The sequence below is a fragment of the Anopheles coluzzii genome, chromosome 2 (assembly GCF_943734685.1).
Source record: "Anopheles coluzzii chromosome 2, AcolN3, whole genome shotgun sequence".
NCBI lineage: Eukaryota > Metazoa > Arthropoda > Insecta > Diptera > Culicidae > Anopheles > Anopheles coluzzii.
The window spans coordinates 52,204,592-52,231,174 of NC_064670.1; the positions used below are offsets into that span (position 1 = coordinate 52,204,592).

Consider the following 26,583-nt stretch of genomic DNA (forward strand, 5'->3'; position numbering starts at 1 on the left):
AAGAAACTATAACTAATTCTTGCTGGATATGTAATTTACATAATGTTAATTAATGTTAATTTAATGTTAGTTTACTATTAGTTTATTAGACCAACGCTAACCTATCCATGGGCTGTATGTAATAAGATTAACAAAACAATAAGATCAGTATCAGTAAATTTAAATAGCAACTTGTAAAACATTAATGAGAAGAATTATCACAGCGGACCCATCATAAAATTGTACAATGCAAACAAAATTCAGTTTAATGTCAGTTCATTGGTATTGACATTAAACATAAAAGCAATAACTAACTTGGCAAATATCGTTTGTCATGTTGTCATATGCAGTGAAGTATTTTCCATAGATAATTTTTCAAAACTCAACCACTGCAATAACAAAATCCCTTTAATTAGCTATTATTTTGAAGAAGTACATCTCGCTTGAATTAAACCACAATTTGCCGAGCCCTGACGTACAGCGATGGTCTGCGGCGGAGCAACGTTGGGCTGTCTCGGCATGTGTGTGTTGGCATGTTTACTTATCATCACACATAATTTAACTTCACCCGTTTATCTGGCGGACATTAAAATATCAGTATAAAAGATGGATAAAAGACACACAGACTCGTCGTGTCTGTTGTCTGTGCGTAATCCTACGCATCCTCTTATATACCCCGAGAACGAGCGGTTAAGACACCAAAATCACCGTATTTAGAATGCAAAAAGAAAAGCACAATGAAAAAAAAAGGAACAGATGCCAAGACAAAAACTATTGCCGGTGTTAAAATCGTGCCATAAGCCCCTCGTGTTGCTGCTCTTCCACTACATTTGCCAATTGAGTGCGACAACGTTCTTTCGTACCTCGCAAGATTTAACATCGTGTAAACATTGTCACTAGAATCAACAGTCAAGCCCTTTCTTCCGCGTGTTTTGCTCACCCACGTGCAGAGCACAGTGGGGCGGTGTTTTCAGACACACTGCTGCTGCTGCTCCTGCTGCTGTCGCTGCCGCCTCCTTACATTCTGCCAATCTTTGTCCGACTGGTGGTTGTGGTAGTGGTACCAAGGGAGGAAGATATCCTGCGCATTTGTGTGTGCTGCTCGGTGCGTTACTTTCGGTGCTCCGGGGTGCAAATAATGGCAACAATAAAGAGGAGGGTGTCAATATTTACCCATCCGGTTCTCGCTTCGGCCTCTGACGCGTGAAGATCAGTCCCGCGTCGAGGTGCGGCTGTTATTACTGTGGGGTGAGGTACACGCAAAAGTTCGCGCCGCAGTGAACGGTGTCGTCCGAGAAGTGTTGCGGGGGATGATGGGGGGTGGTGAGGTTTGTTTAAAAATGTTTGAATTTTTCGCTCTTGTATGAGCGGTTGTGTGTGTGTGTGTCTGTTTATGTGCCGAAAATACGTTCATTTGTCTTTTGCGGTAAGCTTAGTCGGTCGGTTGTGGGGTGGGTGGGATGGTAAATGGTGTGAGTGCGTGAGGGCGCCGACTTTGCTCAGCCTAAAACCGCCCCGTCGAACCATCACCCCCGGGGGAGAGGGTGAAAACAAATAAAAGGAAAAGATTCAAACTATTTTCGACCACAGCGTGTCGGTGTGGCTGTCGGCGTTGCCCTCAATTCGTAAATTATTCACCACACCCTGGCCAGATTGTTAAAAATTGTTTAATTGGCAGAAATACGGCCACGGGGTGGTGGTGTTGGGCCGTTGCTTGCCGCCGTAGTCGTCGCTGGCAGGCAAAAAGGGGGAATTTAGTGTGCTTCACGGTTCACCCTCTGGCGGCTGGGGAGGACGAACGAAGCAAGGCACAATGAGAGGGAGGAGAGCATTAAATAAACATCAGTTTGAAGCCAAAATGCCGTCCGTTCATCTTTCGGACAGCCGTCCGTATCTTTTTTTTTCTTTCGCCCAGCAACCCCGGTGCGGCGGGGAGAACATCTGACGCGAGACTTGAAGTTAAAATTTGAAGAAAAAGGGCCGACGAGTGGGCCATTTCAGCTCGATTGAATGGATGACGCATGGCGAGCAGAGCACCCCTTTTATGGTCCATCGGTGGTAGTGTCATTTGGATGGGTGGGTGCATGCTTGCTGCATGCACTTTCGCACTTGATCAACACGCCAGTTGGTCAGTGGCGGCAACCGTGTGTGTGTGTGTGTATTAAATGCGCATCGTGTTAAACCAACAACACCGCCACCCTTCGCGCGGTGCGCAAATGGTTGATTCAAGAGGCCATAGGGAGCGTGTGTATATTCACACAGAGCAGAGAAAGAGGAGGCAGGCGGCTTTGCTTACGGAGGGAAGTATAAAATAAAACCAAATAGACTGCGATTGCCGTACCGTCGCCCGTCCCATCCGGCCTCGTGTGTGTGTCAAGCTTTTCTTGTCGCGGCGATGGGGCGCGAGGTCATTCGCAATGATGATACATTACTTAACCTCGTAACTGCTCTAATCCCGCTCACCGGCGCAGCAGTTCCGTTGGCATCATATCACCGCTCGCGTCTGTGGCCGCCGCGCCGTCACACATGGCCCACTTGTGTGGCGGACGATTCTAGGTGCTCTCTCGCCATTACCGGCCCACTGTTTGCTCGGGTGATTGTAGTGCGGCTTGAGCCGGCTCGGGGACGACTCTTGGAGGAGCAGAGCGACGCAAGGGGGCTGTGTGTGTTTGGCGTGCGTGTGTTTATTAAGTGGCTTGAAGAGTGAGTGATAACAGTGTGTTGCTGCTGCGTACCATCGTTTTATGGGGCAAATTTTTGTCAGCATTTTATTGCAATCCGTGTACTTGTGTTTGTATTTGTTTTTCTTTTTTATTTTTAATGAGGTTGTGGAATGTGTAAGGGGTCCGTTCGATGTTGAGCAGCACACAATTACTGACACAAATAAATTGTTTTAATATAGAAGCACATTTTAGCGTTGTGTTATTCATTGTTATTATTGATTGCTTTTGTTGTAGTGCTTTTATTTACTATCTTAAATGCGTACGTCTGGTCAAGAAAACAACATGGTTTATGTTTTGTATGCTTCTTACACTGTTTTCCAAGTCAGTTTCCAATAGAAATAGTATTATTCAACACTAACCAGATGTTTTTCAACAGCTGAAATATATTTCTGTCAGTTTTGTTATGGGTAAACCACTCGCGGACGTGAAATAATGCTGTTAACATTGGAAACTGACCCGGAAAACAGTGCATTTCTTTTAAAAAAACAGTGCAGTGGGTTCTTAAATCTTCGTCGCCTTTAACTGTAAGTCATAATTCTTTTTTAGAATGTGAGACTTCATCTAATAACGTATTTTTTATTATAATGATTATTGGTTCTTATGTAACGATTTAAAAACTCTTGTAATATAACGTACCGTATTGCTTCGAATTACGGACACTTAGGGCATTTTTGGCATTCAATATTATGTAACTAATTAAATTTTAATCGGTTAAACCTCTGTATAGCTCCCTTTACTAGAGCAAACCTTCTACATTTGAGAAAAAGTTAAAGATTTTCAATAATTTTATTCAAAACATTGCAAAACATCATAACTTTACAACGATATTTCAATTCATAATCCGGACCGTTTCGAGCTTCACAATTTACTTCGGATTTCCGGAGTTAAAAACAAGATAAAAAATATTTCCTCCGGAAAGAATTTAATTGATTCCAGTACATCATGGCAATTATGTAAAATTTAAAAGCGGTATGGCCAGGGACTGGATTTGAAGAAAATTAATAAAAACAAGCCGAATGTCCGGAATTTGAAGCTGTCTTTAATTTGATTCATAACGGTATACGTTGACGCAAATCAGCTCATATTTTAAGTTTTTTTAACCCACAAAATTATTAATCGTCTTTTTCAGTGGAAAATTATTAATCGTCTGGGTTGTATCCATTTGACAGTTACGTCCCGCCATATTACGCGACGAATCAGCTGAATTACTTTTTTTCCATTTGAGGTCCATACGAGGATTGAACTCATGACTGACATGTTATTAAGTCGTAGGATTTTACGACTGTACAACGGGACCGCCCATATTGGTATTGCTTATATTGTAATTATATTCGGTTGGCTTCAATCAAACAATTTCTGTTATTATATTGTTATTATTTTATATTAAAGTATTAAATAAAGTTTTATAATAAACAGTTTAATACTGCAGTTTAATATTACTGCAATGATACTGTCGATCAAAGTATTTCAAATTGAAGTTTATTTTAGTATGTTAAAAGGTAACTTAGAATTATAGATTTTGATTTAGTTATCATTGTTATGAGACAATTCTCATAATATCTTGCAGTATTACTGTTCACTTAGCATTGCAATACTGGTTTGTAGAACGTAACGACCGGAATGAAGCAATGGAATTGGACGACGCATCCACTTGAGGCCGAGTAATTGTGACACCTATTATTTATCATCGCTAATCTCCACCAACTCCACACGATCCACTACGATCGATTGGCTCAACCGCACCACAGACAGCGTTCGATAAAAAAAGCTCAACATGATTGTCCACTTGAGTGGAAAAGCACTCGTTCAGAGGCGTAACGAAAGAAACCGGCGGCGGTACTGCGTTGTAGTAGCTGCGATTGTGTTGTGTGCGCCGGAACCGAGATCTTCCCCACCCTTCACCCAAAGGGGCCAACGGGGAGGAACTGAACTGAAAGAAACCAAACACACATTTACCAGGCCGTCGGGATCGAACCAGTGCGATTGAAGGAGTTTTGCAAGTGGCAGACTTAAGCAACCCATTTGGGTTGTGGTGGAGAGGTGTGCTTGAACAGAGGAAGACGGGTGTGTGGGGAGATTGAGCAGTGTTTATTTATGCTTGCTTGCTTGATGATGATGGCTGTTGTCGAAGTGTAAAAACAATTGATTGAGTGGTTTTTGAAGGAGTGGGGCTTCCGGCGTTCCGGAGATCAAGGAGCGGCAGTTGAATCACTTGCCCTACAGTGGTTTAATGTGTTGTGTATCAATGAGGGGAAATCGAAAAACATCTTTAGAATGTGTCTCTTTGTGTACACACCACGGCGCCGTCCTGCGTTCGAGACCCAAATCAGTCCCACCATGGGCACTAATTGCGTGAAATGTGCAGCCATCAATCTATTGAAATTGTACAACGCAATCGTCTCTGCATCCCCGGGAGCGGAGGGAGAGGAGAGTACGGTGGAGGGCTGTCGAAAGGTGCGAAGGTAGGGCCCATGACTGATGTGACAAATTTCACTCACAATATTTTATTTTTTGCTCGCTCGCACAAGAGCGTGTCGCTAATACCGGTTGGCAGCTGACGGGGTGGTATCGAGGTAGTTGATCGCTGTCTGGGGGGATGGAAATAAATGGGATGCGATCACCACCACCGCAGTCTTCACCGCAGCAGGGGTGGTGGTGGTGGTGGTGGGTTTGGCCGCACAGAAGCCGACCCGGGCACGATCTCCTCGCTCTTTCTGTCTCTCTCTCTCGTTCGCACGTCAGTGTCGCCACCGGCGTCGGTTGGGTTTAGTTTGGTGCTTATTTCCTCGTCTCCGTCTGTGAACAGCGAAGCTCAAATCATATTCACGCCTCACTCATGCATGCTGTTGTGGCGTTCTGTGGGGCAGGGAATGACAGGCGTCAGACGACGGGGTGTTGGGGTTGGAGTGGTGGTTGTGTGTAGATCGACGATCCTCGTGTCGTGTGTTAGAAGAGCGGACAGGGAAGGGAAGCAGTCGGTTTTTCGGTTGATTTATGGATACGCCTTTCATTCGTTTCACCTTTTCCGCCCTCCACCATGCGCGCGTTAAGTCGGGTGCTCGGTTCGCGCTTTGCCGGTCATTTATTTGCGCTTTGCGCCGCGCGCACGCTTGCCTTAACAACTTCACTAAAGCCTGGTCCCCGGGTAGCGTTAGAGAGGCATGATGATGAAGAGGAGATTTTCCGCGAATTGCTACTCACCGTGTGTGTGTGTGTGTGTAAGCGCCCTCCACCGGTGTGCCCTCGTTCCTCTGCTCGCCCGACTGTCGGTGTCGGTTGCGAGTTTGTTGAACAAATACATTTATATAAATCATTCGCTGGTATTCTAATCATCGCTGCCATCAGCAACGATCGCCCCCCCCCCCCCACACGAGGGAATGATGTCTCTGTGGGCGAGCAGTAGATAATAAAGAGAAGCAAAAGATGGGGATGAAAAAAAAACACACACACATCCCGGCAAAACACAGATAAACCCTTAAGAAAGAGCTTGTCAGATGAATGAACATTCCAAGATCCTCCTTTCTTTACCCTTCCGTTTTACCCTCTGCGATACATTGGTCGGCAGAGGAATTGACATTTTGTGGGCCTTGGGATGGCCAAAGTGTAAGTAAAACGTGCTGACGATGGTTAGCGTTTTCGTTTCGGTTTTGCTTTTCCTTCCTCTCCCCGGCTGCTGTTGCTGCGCTTCCCTGTAGTGTGGTGTTGTGTTTGAGTGCCGGTGTTTCCGTCCGGATGATCTCCGTCACGGTTGGCCGAGCGTGCTCGTGAAGAGGAGTGAATGAGGGAGAGGTTCCGAACAGGGCGGGAGGGGTACCACCGAACGTGAGGAGATTTATGAGCTGCCTTCGAGAATTCTAACCCCTTCCCCCTTCAATTCCTAATGGAGTCCGAAACGGCGGAATGTTGTTATGCAGCTGGTAAGACACGAACCCTCCCCGAACGGGTAGGGGGCATGATGATGCAGGACGAGAGAGGGTTTGACTCGTTTGCGTTTGAACGGAGTTGAGTTTATTATGAAACATGTCAATTGGGTGGTGTGTGGTGCGTTAGCGCAAGCAGACAAATGACACACTGTGGTGGATATGTTTTGCATATCTTCGTGTGGTATTTCAAGCACTGATGCTGGTGTGTGATTGAGTTGCTACTGCAGGGTTTCCCACGAATTCTCATAGCTGTGGGATACTTTATTGACTCTTTGTTACGTGAAATGAACTTAATGTAATGGGAATTGAACTCTACCGCACACTTGTTGGACAAATCTAATAGGAGTTTCGAAGGAGCCTGTCCAACAAGGGTGCCTTAGAATCCAATTTGCAACATATGAAGTTCACTTCCCATTGGAAAGAGTCAAGGAAGTGTCCTACAGCTATGAGAACCCCTGGAACACCCTGTAATGTAGTGCTCACGGTAAGCATCAGTACTATAAAACCCTGACTATAAACCCTGAGAAATAGCATCAAAATGTTCTGGTGGACTTGATGTTTGTGGCTACACTGCTTGCCGTTCAGAAAAGACAGCAAAAAAACAAGGCAAATATTCATAATTGTGGTTAACCGGCTTGCCACATTCCTCTAGCCAGGGATGGGCTCAACTTGTGCGATCATCTTGATGTTCGCCGGTTGTTCTGGTCGGTGTTTACTCTTTCCTTTGCTTGTTTTATTTTTTTCTACCCCCTCCCTCTATGCCTAAGCTGTGGTTTGGTGAAACGCAATGCACTGTGAAATGTATTCCTTGCCGCTTTGCAGCAACGTTGCGTTTTGGCACGGCATGCACCCATCATCGGTAGCCACCAAAGGGGAAGTGGTTGATGGTGAAGATCATGAGAGATACGTTCATCAGTCACTCGGCCGAAAGAAGCGCTGCTGCGGCTTGTGCAGCGCTCGCTCGCACTCTATCTCTCTCTCTCTCTCGTCATCGTCAATTTGACGCCATTTGCTACCGTCTGGTTCGCGCAAAAGGAAACGTACACAAACCGCCACCGACCACAAGGGGATGGGAAGAGAAACATTGCGAAGAACCCTCCGGGCCGAACACTGTTAAACCCGTCATCGATCGGGGGGTCAGCCAGTAGCACAGCGGACCATCCATATTCCCTGCGGCAACGGAAGAGGGTTTGCGTTTGGAAAATGATCAAAACGCGCCTGTGAAAGATCGTCCAACCGTGAGACATGGTAGGCAGGGAATGGAAAGAAGAGCGCGTGCAGCTGTGATGATGGAGATCGGGGTTTCATGTCAGCGAGTCAAACTAGCGGCAAAAAATAACTAACGATGACACCACTTTGGCACTTTGGCTTTGCCCGCCGGACGGACGGACCGTTTTTCGAAGGCAAACGTAAATGGGATTAAGACGAATGTGAATGCGCGCCACCACCAAACTGTTCTTTACAAATGCTGGGGAGAGTAAAAAAAGGGAAGGTGTAACAACCGCCGAAAAACATGTTGCAATCCATCCCCGTTTGCCATTTGGTTTGGTGTGTGGTGTCGGTCGGAGAATAAAAGCAGAGAGACTGGCTTGACTGACGCAAAGGAAAGGATGGCGTCGAACAAAAGGCGCTTTACTTTGCCAGAGCAGGGGCAAGAACCGACGGTGGTTAGCGTGTGTGTAAGTTGTCTCTCTTTCATCAAATAATTACGGTCCTAGACGTGGGGTCGGTGCAGCAGCAGGAGAGAAACGCCAAACCTTTGCCATCCATAAATATCATTATAATGTACAAATATTTACCGTGGGCTTTTTAATCGTCTTTGTTGTTTGCTGTGTTCCTCCCCTTTTGCATCATCATGTGCATGTGTGCGGATTTTTTGTTTATTTGTGTGTTTGCTTCGGCACTCTTTTTCGGCTGACGGCTCAATATGCGTGTGTGCGATCCGTGGGATGGTAACGCTGACGCGCAACGAAGGCAACGAACGCACTTTTCGGTCGGGAAGCCGCCACAAAAACCATAATTAAAGAAACAGTGTGCGTGGATGTGTGTGTGTGTGTGTGTGAGTGTGTGTTGAGGGGGAGGGTGAGCAATAATGGGAAGATGAGTGTATAAATAAACATCTTGAACAAATGTGAAAGATTCGTCGATTCCCACATGCGAGCGACAATGGTTTTTGGTGTGGGGGTTTCGGAGGGCAGCTTTGTGTTGCTTTCTTTTATTCCGATCGTTACACGGTGACACATTTTTTAATTGCCTTCTGGCGGTGGTTTGTTAATTGGATTTAAAAGTGATACGGTGGACGATTTATTAGGTGCAGAAGCTTTTCACGGTTTAATTGGGCATTAGAAGGTGACTTAGGGCTGAGCCGCGTTAGGTCGTTACTTTGTTGTGTAGTTGGGGGGTACTTTGGTGGATGCGAGAGAAGTTATTTAAAAAAAATATATTTTACCCATAATTGGACTGCATCCAGGGCTACAAAAATAGTAGTTTTTTTGTCTACAATTTATTGACGTTTTTTAACTCACCAAAACTATAAAACCACTTGGCTTCGAGCTTAGATCACAAACACAGAAGGGCGATATTAAACCATTAAATCGAAATGGTGCGTCGTCAGAATGTTTTTATCACTTCGTATAATGATTTGTCGGCATTTTGACGTGCGCTTCCAACTGGTGCACATAATCCCACAAATCCATTACACAAAACGGAAATAAACCGTGTGGCGTGGTGGCTGCGTTGTGGCTACAGTCAGCCGGAAAATGGACTGGGGGAAAGATGAATGGGTTATTTCAACATCTTTTCTCATTCGCACTCACTCACTCAATCGTTCGCACGCACGCTCGCTCGCTCACTCATTGGGAATCAACGTCAAACGAGCTGATGACGTTTCCGATCGAGACCATCGAGCGTGTGTTTTGATGAGATGAGCCAAGGGGAGGGGTTTTTCTTGCGTGTAGGATGGCCCTATCTTCTCCCCTCACAAAAAAAGACAGTAAAAGGTGACCGCGTTTTGATTCCCGGATCGCATTACCACACCGAACACGAGGGAGGGTTGTTGAATCCGGTGGCGGCGGGGTTTGTTTAGTTAGTGAGTGATGGGAGTTTTTCTTTCCCCCTGCACACACACACACACACACGCCATTCGGCCGTTTTGGGGGATTCTCTTTGAAATTTGCCGCGCTAGCGTGCGCTTGGCTTGAATCATGATCATCTTCACAAACACACAAACACACACACGCACACACGCACATTCACAAACAGCGCACGGTTCATCTCACGACGGCTGGAAAGCGTTCGGAAAGGGAATTTATATTATTTTACAGAATCGATAAAAAAACATACGCAATTTTACGACAACGCGTAGGGATGGTGGGTTAATGTTCAGATCTCCCAAAGTCTTCCTTGTTGGATGGATTGGTTTCGGTGAACCCCTACTGCTTCATGTTGGTCATGGTTTTGTTGCGCCCAAACGCACCCAGTGTGTTATTCACAGTTTATGGATTTGTTTTTGTTTTGTTTGGAAAAGCGACGAGTCGACGGGTGTGGTGTGTCGGATGCAATGAAGCTTGTGTGTGGATGCAGAAATAGCAGCATGATCCAATAGAGATGGGAAGAAAAATAATCAATGCTCCGCGCCATTCTCTCGTCTCAAATGGTCGGGACGTGTTGAAAGGTGCGAGATGGATGGGCACTTTCATGTTTGTTGGCAGGCTTAACTTTCGCTTTCATGCCAGTTAATTCAGTTATTAAATCTTAGAAATGGTCATACAATCGCTTATTCGCTTATTGCAATGTCTGTTTCGATATCAAAGTTTTTGGGAGGTTTTTAATTTTTCCTATAGATTTTATGATTAATTTCACACCAATAAGCCATAAAGAAAACTTAAATTTTCTTTAAAAAAATGAACAAAAATCATGGCACAAATTATCTTAAAAATAGCATGAAACTCTCTTTCTTTCCCACTATATTTAATTATTTGCTTTTTTACTTTCTAGTTTTTTAATATTTTGTGTGTGATTCAAGTGGCGCTTAAAGGTATACAATTCCATTGCATATAATTTGAATAAATTAATGTAAAAAAATGAAATGATTATTACAATACTCAAGCTGTGGTGGGAGTGAATGTTTGCTCTCTTCACCCAGCAGCTAACGGGAGCGAAATCGCTTCTGTCCCGGTTGATATACGAGCTACTACTAAAGGCAATAGCATCCGGATGGGATATTTTACGGCAGTTTCGTGTAAACAAATCTTTAATCTCCATCTTATGGCAACGCACTTAGTCGTCGCTAGTGAGAGAGAGACAGAGAGAGAGAGAGTGGAGTTTACCAACTACCATTTCTCCGGAAGTCGATGAGTAATGGATGCGATTGCTCCATCGGTGCCGCTGTGTTGGTTTAAGGGCCTTTGATAAACGAAAGAGGTGTTGACGGGTCGGGTTCGTGAAGCGTTAAACCGAATTGAGTAAAAATTTTCAATGGTGCTCGATCTAACGTAGCATGACCGTTTAGAGAAAGATTTGGAGTTTAATAACAGATATAATTGTTGAACTGTTTTGGAATGTTTTAAAACAAATCGACAGGAGCACATTATGAAGTTAAATTTTCTTTAATTTATGAAGTATTTTAGCGATTAAAACGAGTTTTAATTTATCTTTCATTGAAATCTCTTCCCAATCGTAACCAATAATTTAAAAAATGCTTATTTTACCTCTTGTATTGAAGATCCATTCGGACTAAAAAAATGCCATTTGTATCAGTTGCCCAACCTGAGTGTGAGAATGTGTGGTGTGCCCGGCTTTTGGTGTTATTTTTGTGTTGATGCCGTTATTTTTGCTCCCGACAGAGACCATATGCATTTTCCTATTTCACACCGTCATTCATTTTCCCTCTATTCGGTTGTTGTTATTTTCCCATTTGCTTCACCTCCTGCCAGCCACCCAGACCACTTCCCTTTTCCTTCAAACAGCGCTGGTAGCAGCGACCAAACAGACTCCGTGGTCTGGGTCTTGGTTAAGCGTAATTGATGATGATTCTTTCGTTCGCTGGTGCGTAATTGTTTGTGCTCGAGATGGGTTTTATTCCATTCGTTGCCCCTTTCCACCGATGTTTGTGTAGGTTTTTGCTCCGGGTGTTCTAAAGCCGAGAATTGAAATAAATTGAATATTTGATTTGTTCCGAGAAATTCGAGACCCCGTGCTCGAATGCTCTTGATCATTTAATGTGAAGGCCGCAGCATTGGTTGATATTGATGAATTTTTGATAATAAGAATGTGTGAAAGACCAATGAAAAATGCTTTTATTTATGGAGGTGTAGCATCTCTCTTTACGTCCAATTGATTGGAGGAGAAATGAACGGCAAAGAGGAAAGTTCAACAGTAAATTAAATATTATGTTTAGGATCTAAACAGTATCTAAAATATAAAAATTTGTAGAAGCACTGTAGGCATCGTAGGATTGTTCTTAAACGATTTTAATCCGACAAATGGTTCTTAAAACAATCCGCCCCGTACCCATTAAAGCTCGTGTGCTTTAATGTGCTATTAGAATGGCCTATTGACGCTGGTCAAGGTTGTAATTGTGCCAGCTTCATTCATTTCTTCAATTTCTCTCAATTTTTAGTCCGGCGAAGCCGAAGCTACGCCAAAGCGTGTTTGTAAGCACATGCGCACTTGCAAAAGACGGTCCCTCGGAATGCTAGACGGTGCCAGAGCTTAGAGCTCCGGGAGCAAGAAACTGCATCTGCAACAGCGCACCCTGACCACCGACAGTGAAAGAATATTTGCGTCTGGTTGGCAGAGCGAACGAAAGGAAAAGTGGTTCAGTCCATCACCACCGTTGGGGGTGGGGTTGGGTGCACCTTCCGAAGCCATACGGCTCTGTTTTCGGATGCCACCGGTGTTGATGATATGTTTTAGCTCCACGAATTACACACTTGTAAATAGATGTTTTATTGCAATGGCACTTGATGGAATTGTTTACAACATAAAAAGAACAAACAAATCGTTCACTTAGTTCGGCTTTCTCCCGATGCTGTGGAGCATTTTTTCGATTCCTTCACTTTACTCCCTTTTTCCACTTGCTGCAGCCGCGAGTTCGCCATCTTCTTGTTGGTTTCCTTTTTGCGCTCGTCGTAACGCTTTGGACCGAGCTCCTCTTCCGTCAAGATACGACTCATCATTATGCTGGCGGCAATCATGTCAAGCTTGTGGTGGAAATGTTGAAATGAATTTTTAAACAACTAAGATAAACAGCAGCGCTTGTATTGAACGCGTTCACCGCAAATAGCAAGGTCGTTTCGATGAAATGAAAATCACGTCAGCAGTTGAAGCAACGCAGCAGCGCACTAGAAAACTTGTGTTCCTCTAAACAGCGTCCGTTCTTAGGCAGCGGAGAGCATACAGTTGAAGAGTGCCGCCACAAGTACCAAACGGGCGAGGTGAAAATTGAGCCCGCGTACAAGACAGAGAGTGTGCCTGAAAGAAAGAGAGAGAGAGAGAAACATTCAAGTGTGTGGGAAATCTCCCGAACATACTGGAAGCGGTTTGCTCTGCGAAGGAAAATCCTTGCGCCGCGCAGCGTCTGCTCGCAATTTAAAGATGATGAACTGGCTGTGGTGTGTGTTGGTGAGAAAATTCCTTATTATTTCTCAACACACATACGTGTTGTTACATTCCGCACTCACACAACTCAGTTGTGTTGGAGGGGAAATCAGAGGTTTTCCCCTTTTTCTGTCCTCAAATGGCAAAAATACGCTTTATCTTGTACAATCTTGCCGAACGCGCAACGAAAGCTTTGCGGCGGGGGTGCTTTGCTAATAAAGTAAAGTTTGATCGCTTAGCGACAGATATAAAGCAGCCCTGAGGGTGTCTCATTCTCAAGGAGGGAGAGGGGAGAAGATGGTCGCAGGATGTTGGCAATCAGAGCACTTAAAGTCGGAAGCATTTCTATTTGATCACTAATTTTCACTTACAGCAAATAAGCGACGCCCGGAACGAACAACCCCTGGGGTGGCCGGGGTGAGGGGAGAAGGAGGGAGGATGAGGCGGCGAAGCTGAGGACCACAGTCAGGGGAAAAAATAAACCAAGATGGCCGCCGACAGGTGCTGGAAGACGAAGATGAGCACCGTTTGGTGGGATGAAAAGAGAGAGATAGAGAGAGAAAGAGAATGTAAAAGAGAGTGTGTGAAAGCTGGAATGCCATTTCGATAGAAGTGTGACTAACAAGTGGTTAATGGAGCGTTTTTCCTCCCCCAATGGGAGGATCGAATGGACGGGGCAGGGTGGGAGGCCATTCCGGAGGGTGGAGAAAATTGAGTAACATAATACCGGTGTGGTGTGCCATACGGTGGTCGTGTGCACTGAGTCGGCCTTAGCAGATTGGTGGTTTGGTGTGGTGTGTGGTCCTTTTCCTTCCCTGTTCGTTTTTCCTCCCTTTGCATTGCTTCTCACCCACCCGCCTCCTGCCCGGGAAACGATAACTGGTATGTTCATTTTAAGTGGAGCGCAGATACATCTTTTCTGCCCGGCGTCGTAGTGTGTCGCGTCCCGGGGCAATTTGGCGGGGAGCCGGTGCTGGGTGAATGGGAAGCAGAATTTGTTAGCTTAGCTGAACGGATGAGCCTGGATAGGAGGTGGTCGGTGACACGCGGGGATAATGAGGCAAGCACTCATTTTATCTCGTTCTCGTTTCTCTGTTGCGTTGCTAACTTTTATTAAGCGTGTCTTTTTAGGTGTCATTTACTTTGTTGGTCGTCCGGGGGGTAGTGATTGAGCGATAATTAATTGGTGTTGTTGCCATCTTTGGTAGCGAAATCGAAGTTGTGGTTTAGAAGAAGTTGAGTTAATCGTTTACGAATTGTGTTTTGGATTTTTCGTTTATGTTAAGAGTAAATAATCAATTAAATAAATACAGTAATAAAATATATTTGACTATAGAATGCGGTCAGTCGCCTCCATTACTTCTATTTATAATGTCCACTAACTCCAGTACACAAATAATACAAATTAATAAAGGTCTTTAGCTCTTTCTGGTTCGTATAACATTCACTTCAAAAGGTATTTTCTTATTGAACTTAATTCGTATCTTCAAGCGTTTGATTGAAGATTGAAATGTTGTCGGTGAATTGAGAAAAATCGATACAATTTTCCTTTTTTTCGGTTTTTTTTTCGGTTTCACCCAAGTATCATTTCATTTTTTTCACATACCTAAAGAGCCTATTTTCCGTCGGTATGGCTATGAATTTAAATATCGGTATTTGACGATAGTGAATCCACAGAAAAGAGGGTACAATTCCCCTACTATTGCCTTTGCGTTGAATTTTCCGACATTATTGCGTTTATTCACTTACCGTTCCCCGTAGTTATCTTTCTTTTCTTGTTTTTCTTTCCTTCCGAGCGATGCTAAGAGCGGGGGGGACGGCCATATCAAAATACCACAATACACAGAAATATTTGTAAATGGTGTTTCGGTTTCCCCGCTGCTGCTGCTGCTATGTCGTTACGCTAAAGTGCCACTAATGGGTGTTCGTCGCTCGTCGGAAAGCGAGAAAAGGAGGAAAGCACACGCTCGGCTTTCTCGTGAGCGAGCGAGACACTGTACAAGCAGGAGGACCGGAAGGAGTACGATGGTGGGGGTGGTGGTGGTGGTAGTTTCTCAAAGCGAAATTGAGTGATAAATCGGCTCGAATCACTTCGTCACAGCACCACCACCACCACCAGCAGATGGGGGAATCTCTTTAGTCGCTCGTCTCTCGCCAAACGATTTACAAATTCACTCCTCGGCACGTACCGATAAACGGCGGTGAACAACGACGCAACGACGGCATACACAGTGTGTGCATCTTAACGCGCAGCTGCCAACTCTGTTGGTGGGGAAAATGATGCTTCTCCGCCACACGCCGATGGAGACGCATGGTAGCTCTCACTAATACGGTAAAGTAGCGCCGCCGAAGCAGCAACCGGAAAGGGGAACTGCTTTCTTTCGGAGGAGAATCGAATCTCACGCTTGTAAATATTGCACCATGTTTCTGTGTGTGCGGTTTGTTTTGGTTTGTGTGTGTGTGTTGTGCACATAAATCGTCCCTTCTTCCACAAGTAATGGCGGCGTTTATTTTGGATAGCTTGCAAAAGGAGCAATAGCCGCCTGGCACACTACCATGACGATGGAGACGGGGCGGAGGACGATGGCGGGTTGTGTGTTTACGCGGGGGCCCTATGTGTTTCACGCGACACTCTCGTGCGAAATGTGCTCAAACGTAAAGTGATTGAGTTCAACTTTTGTTTTGGTGGGGTGTGAGTTCGCGGTTCATCTGGTTTCACGGATGTGTGTTTTTTGCTGTTCAGTTTCTTTTTTTTCCACTCAGATTCACTTAACCAATTGAGTGGCAGAGAGGCAGAGGGGGTGTAGATAGCGGTAGAAGTGACATTTAAATTGATAGAGATGGAAGAACATGAGCGTGCAGAGGCTTGTTTGTGCTGTGTTGAGTTGTTTTTTTTTTATATCTGACTAGTAGCACATAACACATATTGAAGAAGCAAGCGGTAGGAGCAGGGACGGAGTTTGGTCGTAGGACAGGGGTGGCTTGTAGAACACTGATTGCTTCTTGATACACAAACACGATCGTCGGTAACGGACACAGCACCCAGCCCTTCGACGCTCCGCAAAGTGATGTTATTTTTTCAGTTATTTAATCGGACTAGAAGTTTCCCACGAGCCGAGAGCACCGTTTGCTGGAGGGTAGCACCTCCGTTGCGAAGTGTTGATGCATGTATATAGATGCACGTACGCACTCACCGACACAACCACCCAAAAAAGTGGTAAAAAGATCATCGAAAGGAGTGAGCGGGGGCAGGAAAGAGAGAGAGAGAGCAAGAAAGTGAGAAAAATAGCGCGTGAGTGAGAGAAAAAATAAAGCAGCGCGTTCGCTGTGGCCAGAGTCGTTGCGGCCATCGATATGGTGACTTCCGGCTGATGATCCATGGAATCCGCGTCAATCCGTCCTCGGGGCGGGCGTTGGGTGGGCTGGGGTGTTGGGATAAGCAAACATACCCCCCATTCCTCTTCGGCGTGTCTGAAATGAACGACATGCGCACAAACGTGCCTCGGACGTGTGGTTTTCAAAGATGGAAGACGGCGCTGACTATTGGTGACACACGATTGGTGGCAATTACGTTTGCCCGGTTCGTCGTTTGTGTATTATTTGTTTTTGTTTTGGGGAGCGAGCTGTAGCAGCGGCACGCTTTTGATCCTTCCCCGCCGGCCAACACCGCGCGCGCGTCGCGTTACATTCGACGGCGGCAGCTCAGTCGCTCGCCAGACAGCGAACGGAACGGATGGCGTCAAGCACGCGCTGCTGCTTGTGGAAGTAGATGAACAGCATTCGACCGATGACGACGCGAATAATTATGATTGTCGTTTGTATCGTGTTGAAACGCTGGTTGATTCACGAAAAGGGTATTTCTTTGCCGGCGTTTTATTTTTTATTGGCAATGGCGACCATGCGTCTCCATACAATAATTCTTTTCATGAAAAATACATATTAAACACAAGCATAATTAAATTGTGGTCATTATACAATACAACAAAAATATTATTCACACATTGTTATGATGAAGATTGCTCGTTAATTTATGGTAGTTATTATTTAAAATTTTTAAATACTGGTAAGGGGTCAGTGCATTATACCATTTACGATTTTTCTCATATGGTTCATGATTTTGCCACTTTTGTATCTTGCAAAACAATTTCAAACATGTTTTATTTTCAAATATGCTTCCTCTGTACTGAAATGTATTCTTTCGAGAAACTGTTGTTATCAAGTTAAAATTTTAATTATGAATTTTGAAGGCACGCCTTAATAAGACATTTATCTCGAAGCTTTATAAATAAAATACACGAAGCATATTTAATGACACGGAATAGTGAAAAAGAGAAAGAATAATTTATAACAATTAAACTATCCACAACATATAATAATATCAGTAATGATAAAAAAATATCATTACAATTATGGTGTTTCAACCAAGCGATTGAATTCAAATGAGAAATTAAATGAAATGATTTCAATGAAATAGTTTTTGAATTTATTATCAATTACAGAAAGGAAACACGTGTTTTTTTTATTTGATTAATAAACTAAATCAGGTTTAGTACGCGAAAACACATTTAACTGAATTTTTATCAAGGCCAAAAAAATTGATGATAGTATTTAAAAAACGTAAACCTCAGCATTTGAATTGAAAGTTAATAATATAGAATTTATGTTATTTGTTATGAAAATCAATTGCTAGAAAATAAATCAAATTGTGAGAAATCGTTATTATACCAGGAATAACTGTACCATCAGGAGCTGTAGATGAGGTTTGAATGTTGTATTTATTTCTGTTGACGGGTGACGGATACAATAAAAGAAAGAAATACTCCTTGCCAAGGAGATTATTCTCACGGTATTTGAACCTTTCAAAATAAACCGATCCGTAGTGAAGAAGCCCAGCCAAGAGGGTACAGCAGAGAGTAGTACAACATCATCATCATCATCGCCGTCGTCGTCGTCATTTTGCAGTGGATGCTACTCTGGCGAGCGTTCTCCTTTTGCCCTGGAGTGGGAATAGTGGTCTCTCCAGACCGTGTACGATGGCCCAGTGAATAGCCCAGTGCCCAGTTACAAGTGCCCCGTTTCGTCAAGTTACAAGCCTCTCCCGTCGTGTTTCCCCCGCAAGAAGCGCGCGGGCGCGCGCCACAGCCATCACCTTCTAACAGTGTGCGGTGCTGTAGTAGCTGGCGGGCTGGGACACAACGAGGCATTTTCGAGTGGGGTTTTCTTTGTGTTTACAACGGGTAGAACACGGCGCGGAGAGCTGGAGGGTTTTGTTGTTGACCCGGTTCTCTTGGCACTTTTCATCGTTCGTTGTGCCGGTTCGTTGCCTGCTGCCTACTGGCGGCCGTTATTTCATTTACCTTTTTGGCACGCTGGGAGGGGAAGGGAGGGAGGAAGGGAAGGAATAGGAAAGAGTGTTTGCAAGTGTAAGAAAAGGATGCACCCGGGTTGAGCACGATTCACCGTACCCGTACCCTCTCCTCTCCCCCGCTACGACCGTTGTGTTTGTCTAGGGTGGCTTGGGTGCAGGCAAGTGTTGAGAAATGTTTCTTCTATTTGCTGGCCCGAGTGTGCAGCCCCTGTCTCATTTTACCACTTGACTTTTGTATGAACTTTTCCTGAAGCTGCCTCCTTCACCCGAGGACCGATGATGGGACAGGCACAAGTGAGTGAGGCTCGAGCTTTGGCGAACAAAACAGGCTGTGGACACCTTTTGCATTGTGTTGTTAGCGGGTGGAGTGTAGAATCGTTACTCGAGTACACACCGAAGAGCCGCCGGAAGACGAGCAGCACACTGTGTAAATGGTTTGTATAGGGTTTTTTTAAAATACATTCTGTTTGTGTGTGTTACATCGCTCATGTTTTGTAGAGAAGCTTCCGCGTGATGGTTTTTCGCATGGGTCGGTTTTATCGCTCCTCGTGGCGCGCTGCTGGTACTCGACACGCGACGGTGCTCTGGAGGAGACTGGACGGTGCCAGAGGGGTAGTTCACAGCTTAAGAGGCGTATAATTGGGATGTGGAGAATTTCTTGCATGCTCTGTATGGGAGGGTCGGGTGTAGCTGTCGGTGCAGTTTCTGTTGTCGTTACAATGGTGTGTAATAGTGTCAAGCAGGTATTTTCTTTGTAATTTAAAATATCAAGCAGGTTTAATTAGGGAATGTTCTTTCCACGGTACTTAATATGTAATGTTCTTTTCCGACACACAGCAGCACAACGGCATATTCAAAAGAGTTGCACGTTTTATGAACGTTAGTTTTCAATCATGCACTGTGAACTGCGCGTCTAGATCAAGCACAATATGTCTTGTACGTTTTGTAAGATCGGTGTCTAGACTGTGCTCTGCGAGTGTTCCCACCCGAACAGAGGTGGGAATATGTTTTTAGAAGCATTTTTGTACGATCGGTTTGGATTGGAGGAACAAGTTTTTATGATCGTGTGCCCTTTACATGCTCTCTCCGTTAAAATGGAAGGAAAATTGGCAACAACCAAAGGGGTGGAAGAGCAATCGAAATGTAATTTGTTTCTGTTGCTGAATGTTGATCAGCTCTCTATAATAATGAACCCTTCACCCAGCAGATGATGATTGGGTAGGTTACGCCACAAAGATAGAAATTGCTCTGTTTATATAAAAAAAAAATACAATGTTGTGAGGGCCGTTTTGGCACAGTGGGTTGTTTAAGTTGTTTCTTTTTGTTTTATAAACTTTTTACTATTGAAGTAGAAGTATGCGAAGTTTTTATTATTTATTTTATTGAGAATGTATTTGCAGCACGCTATTTACTTTGAAATAGCAATTAATAGTAAAACCAGGGAATATTTTGTCCCATTTCAATAGCGCATAAATCTCATCGTGCTTCATTACACCAACATTATACCGCTGACCAAGAGACAGAGAGAGAGAGAGGGGGAAAGGAAGGGCAAAGCTCAAGGGCACGCAACCGTCGGTGGTCGGTGGTATCCTCTGCGGCCCAATGATGATGATGGGGCCTGGATCGTGCGAGAGAAAATTACCTTTTTTGCACAGTCAACGGGTTGTCGGCTGTTCTAGAAAGTCAGAAAAGTAAAGCAAAAATGAAATAAAATAAATCGAAACGACAATGATGCTGATGATGATGTTTTGTTGCCGCGCGGTCATGACGATGCTGCTGCTGCTGCTGCTGCTGACGGTGATGGCAGAGCGGAGAACTTTGCTCAAGCAACTGCGCGTCCTTCCCGTTTGTGTGTGTGTCCCGTACCCCATCACTTCCTTTCCGTGCGAGCGAATTGCTCCGTTTAATGAGTGTGTTGGGTGGTAAATTGTCCAACCAGAGTCCGGAGCGCAACCGAGGAGGACCGGCCAGAGCATGTGAAACCGCTGGGGAGGAAGCCCTTGAAAATTGGCCAGTATTTCTGCTCTTCTTGCGCCCGATTCAAAACACACCCCACACCAAGCCAAAAGAAGCGTCCGTTTCACTCCGCCGAGAGCGGGGAAAGACGCAGCGGCAATCAAAGCGTTTCATTCTAGCTGCTTGCCTGTTCCGTTTTGCTTCTTCTTCCCTCCCCTCTACCGCCCCTCTCCAGGGGGAAAAGGGACGTTGGTGGAGTTGATGGCGTCGCGAGGAAGGGAGGCGCATGTTGTGTGAGCATTCCTTTTTGTCGTGGCCCACCTTATCTTCTCGCCTCTTTTCCGCAAAAACCCAATGGCCAAACCGAGAAGACGACACACCGAACCGAACCGGACGAACACCGGGAGGCTCCACGTGGAGTGCAAAATTTTATAATTTACTTCTGAACACGCACGTAGACACACACAGACACAGCCGCCAGCCATATGGTTTAGGAAGGAGGGGTAAGGGTTCTCTTTTCTCATATAATCTTCCAATTTCCAGCTTAGTTTTTGTTGCTGTGCTTTTTTGTTGTTGAGGAGGAGGAGGAGGAGGAGGATAAAGAGGAGGGGTGGGGTTGTGTTGCTGCTGCCCTCGTAACATGCTCGGTTGCAGCTTGTCGTTTTATGCGATTCCTCTAGCAAGTTGCACTAACGTCGGAAAATGCTCGCTCTTGGTATTGGTTTGCGGTTTGAGGTTTGAAGCCATTCGGAGTGGTAAAAAGTTGGTTTAGTTTTAGGTGTTTTTGTTTTCTTCTTCGGTGTATTTCTCATATTTTTGCTGTGCATTCATTTGTATTTTAGTTTAATCTGTTTGGCTGATTCTCGTCTTATGTGCAAGGGGTAGCTTAAGGCGTAACCTGTTAAATGTATTTTTTTTTTATTTAAATAATGTTATAATATTTTAATACATCATAATGTTCAAAAACAAATTACAGGCGATTCACATATTTAGAATATTTATTATGGGAAAAACTGAGCCCTTCGTTTTAATTCACAAATATGGTTTCCGTGCACGATCTTTCTTTGTGAAGAATAAATACCCTTCACTTGGATCGTATGTTTTTTCCATTCCTTTTTCTCAACCCTGTCATTTCGAATGCAGCATTCAACTCCGTCCTTGGAGAACGATGCTATATAAATGTATTCACACACAAAAACCCTGATAAAATAGCGAATCACATGACCGTACGGATTTTTTTCAACTCTCCGTTCAATTCATGTTTCGAATGGTCAGCGTGTTTTTTCCTCCTTTCGTGTGCATTGGTCATCGCTTCCCTTATGATCTGTGTGGGTTTTTTTTGGTTGCACTTTTGCGCATTCTCGGCATGGGGTTTGTGCCTTCCGTTACCTTTTCTACCCTTTCTTTAGCTCTCGCTCTCTCTCTCTCTCTGTACCAGCTTTTGGCTCTGTTGTTTCTGTTTCCGTAGGTCGAAGGCGTGCACAAGGCGAGCGTGTTGTTGATTACAGTTATTATCGTTATTATTCGTGTAGTGTTATTTTATTTCCCCACACCACCATCACCCTCGGTTCTCTCGGTGTGCTGTGTGACTTTACGTTACTGATTTTGTGCGCCGATGTTGTTTGGCGCGCTAAATTGCGACCAAGGTGAAGAAGGCGAAACACGCGGAAAAAGGCGAACAGATTGGGTGTCCCCCGCTTGTTGGGTACCTCAGGGCACTGGCGCGGACGAGGAAGTGTTATACCAAACGACGTTGAGCATTCGGTTTCGGGGTTTCCCTTTTTTTGTTTTGCTTGCACACTCGCCCACCGGCAGCAGGAACGCACGACTTGACACAGGGGGAAGGTATTGAAAATAAGTTCTTCGTTTCGGAAACTATAGTTCGCTCCATACCCGCGCGGCTTTCGTTTATTTCCTCATCGGTTTTGTCGGACCTGTGTGTGTGCTCTGTGCGAACGAGAGCTGGCAGACAACAAAAGAACACGGGGCATGATGGCACACCATTGCGGCATCGAGTCGAGTGGTGTGGGGCAAGGTGAATGGTTGATGGTTGGGTCTCTTTTAATGGATTTATGATCGACTTCAGCCACGGCGGTCAGGAGACAACCAGGGACTGGTTGTGTGTGTGCGTGTGTGTGTTTCTCGGTCATTGTCTGTCGACTCGATAGCGACATACGAATGGGCAAAGGGGAGGAAAAACAGAAACACCGACCGTCGTCCGATAGCCGTAAGGAAGATATTTGCCACTCAATTGTGGCCTCTTGCACTCTGCTTCGCCTTTTGCTGTTCTTACGGCGGAATCGGTGGTACACATCGCATAGTTTATGTTTGCATTTAGTGTCAGAACGGAGAGAACCCAATCGTGGGGCGTTTTTGTGCCCCACTTCGAGGGTGTTTTTGGGTACAACGGCTCAGGAGGGAGAAGACGCTGAGATGGTTTATTTTTATTATTCATAATGAATGGGTATCAATCTGGGGACGTGGAACTAAACCAATGCAATATTATGATTCGATATGCGTGTGTGTCTGTGTGTGTCTGTGTGTTGGAATCGAACATTAAGCTTGAAGCTGAAGGAAGGGAATACAAACAAGCCGCTCGCACGTTTGTTTGGCATGCTTAAGCATGTACATTGAACCCCCACTGTACAGCAAAACACACGCAAAAAGGGCTTCAAAGTGACACTGCTTGATGGGCTTTAGGTTTGTGTATGTGTGTGATTGTGTGTGCATAACAAAAGACAGTTAGAAAATAAAAAAAAATGCACAACACGAACAAGCTTCCACCGGAGCAGAACGGTCGCTTACACCCAGCTGTAAGTGGCCGTCAATTTCTCACCCTGCTTTGTCACGCTAGGGTAAATTATTAGCCAAGCTAATGAACGAAACGATGCATGTGTGTGTGTGTTTGTCCGCCCTGTAGGAGCAGGGGTTTGGTTGGTGGAAGCTCTCGCCTACGCCGTTTCCTTTGTCTTTGAGCGTTTTGTAAATAAGCGCACCTCGTTTTACCTGTGTGTGGTGAAGGTTTCGCTTTCCCCTGTTTGCCCTCATCCACACACTTTCAGCTCCATCTCTTGTACAATAGGGTTGAAGGGGGAGGGAGTAGTTTTGTGTTGCAGCATAAAAAAAGAAGGCAGCAAAGCTTACCTCAACGAGCCCCAAGCGAAACAAAACGCTAAAATGTAATGAGAATTAAAAGGCAAATAAGGAAGCTTACAGCGGGGACGACGACGGAAACAGGGCATTAAAAAATCAAACCAAAAGCGAGCGCGTGGTGAGCATCGGGCAAAGAAGAAGGGGGGGGGGGGGGAGGGGCGGTGGGGGTGTGTTGGGGCCACAGCGGCAACAAAAAAAGTGTACGAGCGAAAAGAAAAGAAATGGTCTCATTTATGTTTCAATTTTACGCCTCCATACATTTGCTTAACGGATGGGTTACGCCACGACTAGCGTTGGTCTGAAGGGAAGGGAGGTGGTGGGGCGTGTCGCGTCCGGTCGTTGTGCCAGTCGCTCGCTCCAATACGGCAGCGGCGAATGATGGTGTTACAGGGTGTCCCTGCTCTTGTTCCTCTCCACCACTCTCCTTCGTCAGCTCCGTCACGCAAGTCAATGGTTTACGGGTGCCCTTTGCCTTTTTCCCTGCATTTCTCCCCCTGGGCCCAATGAGCCCAACGCCGGGTGGTTTCATTCGCGCTCCATCCGGCAATGACCGTGCCGGGACAGAGGAGGAGGAGGGAGAAAGAGGGGTGAGGAAGGTGAACAAATCGCCGCGAATGGACTCTTTCGCGCTTATAAGCGCACCCGGTCGCTGAACGAATCGACTGAACGAGCGGGTGAAGTGGGAAGGGACGCGTGGAATGGACGGTGGGTTACCCTTCCAATCGAAGCAAGCCGGCAAGTTAAGTGAGTGGAACAAAACTTAAAACGAAACAACAAAAAAACACACACCAAGCTTCGAATCGCTTTACTCATCCTCCTCATGGTCCATGACGGCGGCGCCTTCTCACTCGCCTGTTCCAACCACCCATCATGCACCCTCTCATTAATCCCCCCCTCCTTCCAACCCCTTCCCTCTCCTTTCACTGTTCATATTGGTGGACCCGTAATGTTCACCTCGCGAACAAATTTATTTCGAGCGGGGTCGATGTTGCCTTTTTTGTTGTTGTTGCTATCTTTTCCTTTTTGTGTTGCCCGCTTTGTTGCCTTTTTGCCTCTCCATCATTTGATTCACGGTGCAGAATAGCGACCATCATCATCATCATCATGCTCGTTGCACGTGAAGCATAGGATGGGGGGGGGGGGGGGGGGATGGTGATGGGAATTGAAGCTCTCTTTTACACCCATTTTTTTGCTACAATTTCATCAACCCCCTTCCCCACCCCAACACGGGGAATGGGTGGTGGTGGTTGATGGAATCGAAACCATGCGGTGAGTTTCTCGCCTGCGATAAATTAAATGAATTATTATGTTTTTCAATTTTGTTTTCATCGCTCCTGGACGGCACCGCTCCTCCTCTCCATGTGTCTGAACACCCCCCCCCCCCTCTGTACCAGTTCCACCATGTGCTCCGTACAACCCATTTCCACTTCGCTTGCACCCCCCTTCCACACGATTCGGGCGTTGTTGGGGACTGCTGCCGACCGATTGCGTGCCATTGCCATGGTCCATATTAAGTACAAGCTTTTGGTTGCCGCGATGACGCACGGCGGGCGTGTGTGTTGGTTCGCGGGGCAGCCGAATGGCACTCTGCGTGAGTTTGGCGATGGTGGGTGGTGGTGTGCTCTCCCGGTGCCCCGGTACCCATGAGTCGGTCGCGGATCGAACAAAATACGTTTAATCATTCACGCGAGTTTTCACAGCGGATTGGGGGTTATATGGGGGGCGTAGCTGCTTGTTGTATGGATTCGATGGAATAAAAAAGGGGGGTAGAAAGAGAGAGAAAATGTATGGTTACAAATTAAACGTAAAAAACGAAACGGACGAGACGACACACCACGCCACCGAGGAGCAGGGGATGATTTCGTGCGAATTTTAACCGGTTTGATATTGGACCAATTTTTATTTATGGTTTTCGCAAATGCCGATGGGTGTGTGTGTGTGATTGTATGATCGATTTAATTTCGTACATGGTTCGTGGCCGCGAGCTGACTTTTACCTCACCGTGGATGATTATTGACATCGATGAAGTGTCACTGATAAGAGAGGAAAAAGGGAGTAAATTGGTTGAAATTATATTGAAGGATGCCAATGCGGCATCGCACTGTATCTTTTCCTGTTTTTAATGGCATTCCTTTAATATTTTACATTCCTGTTTTAAACAATCTGAACTAGTAAGTGTAAGTAAGTGTAGTAAGTGTAGTAAGTAAGTGGCATTTTGGATTTCTTTATGACATTTCCATTCCGGAGGATCATCAAAATCAATTTGGAACAGTTCTTGAAGTATCGACACTGGAAAGATAATGGAAAACGGATTATTGCACCATTTCGTCCGATTTCATTTCGATTTGCGTTGAAATGAATATTTTACTGGACCGGTCCATCCGTCCGTCCGGTTCGAGGGTGGCCGTATTCGGTGCCTTCTGAGAAGGACACAGGTTAAGCTTCTTGCTTGCCGACCGATCACCACCACACACAGCATTAACCACATTCGAAAGCTCTTGCACACCGCGAACGACAGCCGGTGATGGACGAACCACAAATACTCATTAATGCTCATTATCATCCCTTCCACCTACTCTCATTTTCCTGTACGATCGCCTTCTCCCAATGGCCATTTTTCGACCGTGTGGCGTATCTCGTTCTGTTTTTTCCTCTGTTTGGTTTAAACATATGAGCGATGATTACAATCAGACGAATTGTTTCTCTCTTCCTCCGTGCGCCATTTGTACGCCACGATATGCTGTGGCTGCTGCACTTTTCATTGCTGTGGCACTACCTTCCCTTCCACGTTATCCTTTGCGCGCCACTTGATGTGCTGCGCGGCGGCATAACAAGCGTTTTATTGATAAATTAATTCGATCATTCGGAAACCGCGCGCGCA

The 26,583-nt window shown here is 45.3% G+C and overlaps 1 protein-coding gene and 1 long non-coding RNA gene across 15 annotated transcripts in view; one reads left to right on the forward strand and one right to left on the reverse strand.

Annotated features, from left to right (window-relative positions):
• The window catches only part of LOC120948849 (protein groucho), a 184,716-nt gene that overhangs the window by 25,173 nt on the left and 132,960 nt on the right, over positions 1–26,583 (forward strand). The gene's annotated exons all lie outside the window — the stretch shown is intronic.
• Positions 12,551–17,471, reverse strand: LOC120948852 (uncharacterized). The gene is made up of 2 exons (XR_005750991.2): positions 13,597–17,471; positions 12,551–13,099 (listed from the first exon to the last, which is right to left on the reverse strand). It is a non-coding gene; the product is annotated as an uncharacterized LOC120948852 (long non-coding RNA).